Genomic DNA, 3,497 nt, shown 5'->3' on the forward strand with positions numbered 1-3,497 from the left:
GCCTCGCGTCCAAAACAAATTCCGCTGGCCGTCTTGCGACTCGAATAAACAGAGTATCGAGAGTTCTCGTCGTTTTCCTGAGCCATTGTTCTTTTTAATCCTCCGGAAACGCGAGAGCGGACAGCCTCCGACAGGCGCAACTTCAAAAGATCGACAGCTTTTTCCTCGTTCGGCTTTGTTCCGCTCCGTTCCACGCGCGGTATAAAGAATTTAATAGATTTTTATTGCGCTATTTTCTCCGGCTGTTCGCCTACGATCGCGTCCATTTTTCTTGCGCGAGCATCGCGCCGCGGCCGTTGCTCGTTCTCCTCGAACACTGTCTCTTCTTTTTTTCAAAGCGTGCGCAAATCGACAGGCTTGCACGACCGACCGACAACTTTTCCGATATCCGATGTCATGCGAGACAGATCCGGAAAGCACGTTCTAATCATGCTTGATGATTGCATAAGCTCGTGCAAGATTTGAAAATGAAATTCAATGGTTAAATCTTAAAGAATATAGCTTTATTAATCAGTTATATAGTTACCATTCTTTTCTAATTGTAGACAGATGATGAATTGTAGAAAAGAATGGTGACTATATAATTTTTCTTTTTACTCTTATCATCTACGAAAATCGGGCACGAACTTATTCAATTAGAATGGGGGGCCTTAAAAGTAACTGGTTCATGTTCCCTTATAAAAATGACAAGATTGATTTTATTCAGACTTTGCGCAGCTCCTATTGTAATATGTGCTCCACTAAAGATATCTATACGATTATTTCTTATGAAATTATTTTTGTTATATCAATAATCGTGAAATAAAAAATCTGGAACCGGTCATTTTGACAAGTGATGGTAGTTTCAGTGTTAATCTACTTTTAGTTACTACGCCAACGTTACCCACGAATCATTTATAAATTAGATTTATTCGTGTCAGACCGTTCTGAAATCCCAAAATGAAATGCATTTTCTTGAAAATCTTCCAACTTGACTTGTCTGGCCATTTCTGGCGTAATCTACTTATAGCTAGGACGCGAAAGACTTCTCGTCAGTCTCAAGGTACCATTCGTATTTTGAGAACCATTCTAAGATAAAGCTGTGTTTTATTATTAGACTGCGGTATTTTATGCATTCATGAAAAAGTGAGTGCATCATTTCCAACACATTAATGCAATTAAAGATGGGAATAAAATTCTACTTTACTCTTGTTCAACGCGGATCAGGTGGAAAATTGTTATTTGGCATTAAGATCCGCAGTCAATTTATTATATTGAGGGTTACCCAGGACAACTTCTGAAATAGTTAATGCACTTGTCGTCATGGGGAAGCGGTTCTAGTACGCTCGTAAAATGTTTCGCACCGATGAATATTTGTTAACACAACTTGCCTTCAGGATGCAACGATAATATTTCGCTGTTTATCTGCGGGGATCGCCGATCTCGTTTACGAGTTTGTAATTCTTGGCGAATCCGGCCGAGCGGTTTTTGGAAAAGTTAGGCTCGGTAATTGGCCAACGCGAAAGAGCAACAGAGAGAGAAAGGTTTGCGGTGGCCGGTGAAACTGTGAAACAAAATTTCGCGGCATCCGCGCGCGAGCTAGGCTTCTAGCAGGTTTCTTTTTCAGCGAGGTTTCAAAGGGGTCGAGGTTTTCACAAATGAGTATCGGTCAAGGGAATCGATTCGGCGTGGGCAGACCTTTATTTTGAGTTGCAGAGGTGAAACGAGTTCGGTGGAAAATCTTGCGGCGTTCTCGATAACGAGCGGCAAAATTCCAGAGTCTACCGGCGAAGTAGACTCGGTGTATAATCGTTCGTAAACCCCCGCGATCGTGTCCGGGCAACGTTGCAATTACTTTCCTGTTAATAATTCCTCTCTTTTTTGTTCGCTGAGGCTCGAACTAGCCCGTCACGAGCAAAACGCGGATCGAGTTGTCGAGTAAGGCTGCGTTTATAGTTCCTGACTCGCGTGCTTTTCGTCTCGCGTGCTTTTGGTCTCGCGAGACAAGCGGGTCATAAATTTCGAGCGGGTCGACGGGCCCACTGTGCGAGGCACGAAAAAAGGTCTCTACGGCTTCACGGTTCGTTTAGGTAAACTACCGATAGCTTTCCTTTAAGGCGGTAGGATATCTTCGGAGACCTTTTTTTGTGCCACGCACAGCGGGGGGCACAGTGGGCCCGTCGACCCCGCTCGAAATTTCTGACCCGCTGTCTCGCGAGACCAAAAGCACGCGAGACGAAAAGCACGCGAGTCAGGAACTATAAACGCAGCCTAAGGCTGCGTTTATAGTTCCTGTCTCGCGTGCTTTTCGTCTCGCGTGCTTTTGGTCTCGCGAGACAAGCGGGTCATAAATTTCGAGCGGGGTCGACGGGCCCACTGTGCGAGGCACGAAAAAAGGTCTCTACGGCTTCACGGTTCGTTTAGGTAAACTACCGATAGCTTTCCTTTAAGGCGGTAGGATATCTTCGGAGACCTTTTTTTGTGCCACGCACAGCGGGGGGCACAGTGGGCCCGTCGACCCCGCTCGAAATTTCTGACCCGCTGTCTCGCGAGACCAAAAGCACGCGAGACGAAAAGCACGCGAGTCAGGAACTATAAACGCAGCCTAACTCGAAGCCAGTTGGAGAGGTTGCCGACTCTCGAAGTGCTCAATTTCCATGGAAATGGCAGCGAAACAGCAGCACTCCTCGTGCTTCTCCCTCCCTCCCTATCTTTCTCTCCCTCTTTCTCTCTCCCGCTCGCGCGCGGGCATTTTCGGCTTTCGCTCGGTTGTTTTTCTCGTTGGAACGCGAGCGATGCGACGAACACGATCGAATGGAACCATATCCACTCGGGCTGTCCCGCATCCGGCCCCTGTCGCGTTTCTTTCGTTCACTCGAGTTTTCATTTGCTCGATTACCATTCGTTGTTTCGTCCATGGAAAAAAGCTCGGAAGCGCGAGCTGGCTCGGCGGCCATGCTCGAGGACAATCTGCAAACGGAAACAGAACGTTCCGTCTGTTTTCAGCGGTCGAACGGTCGTGCGCCAAACGACACAGCCCGTTAAATCGGCTATTTAGCGTGTTACGTGTGTTCTGATCGATCGGGAACCGAAATTTCATTTGTACGAGCAGCCCGAGTCCGTTCGCATTCGCATTTGCAATAGCATTCGATTCCGGTCGCCGCGAGTCGCCTTTATTGTCAGGTTTCGGTCTGTCCTGCCTTTTCTGACGCGGAACCGTTCGCGCCGCGCGCGGCCATCAGTGCCGATGCGCGATGTCACGTTAATGACACTTCTGCATCCCCTCGACGCGTCTCTTGCATTCTCCGCGATCCGTGCTTGTCGCACGATATGCGGAAACGGGCAAATGGAGTTTCAAACGGTCACCGAATTGAATCGGATGCAAGGTTCTCCAGGTTGACACCTCGGTTGGCCGCTCGGCAGCCTAAACATTTTCGTGCAATCGTTTATTTAACGAAATAACAATTGAAAATTAATTTATAAATCTGGACAATAAATTCCGTCTCCTATTTCTTTAG

General features: G+C 47.2%; 1 protein-coding gene across 4 annotated transcripts in view; it reads left to right on the forward strand.

Moving 5' to 3' along the window:
- Window positions 1–3,497, forward strand: part of LOC143214709 (uncharacterized) — a 144,789-nt gene that overhangs the window by 11,965 nt on the left and 129,327 nt on the right. The gene's annotated exons all lie outside the window — the stretch shown is intronic.

Source organism: Lasioglossum baleicum, chromosome 1 (assembly GCF_051020765.1).
Source record: "Lasioglossum baleicum chromosome 1, iyLasBale1, whole genome shotgun sequence".
NCBI classification, from domain to species: Eukaryota; Metazoa; Arthropoda; class Insecta; order Hymenoptera; family Halictidae; genus Lasioglossum; species Lasioglossum baleicum.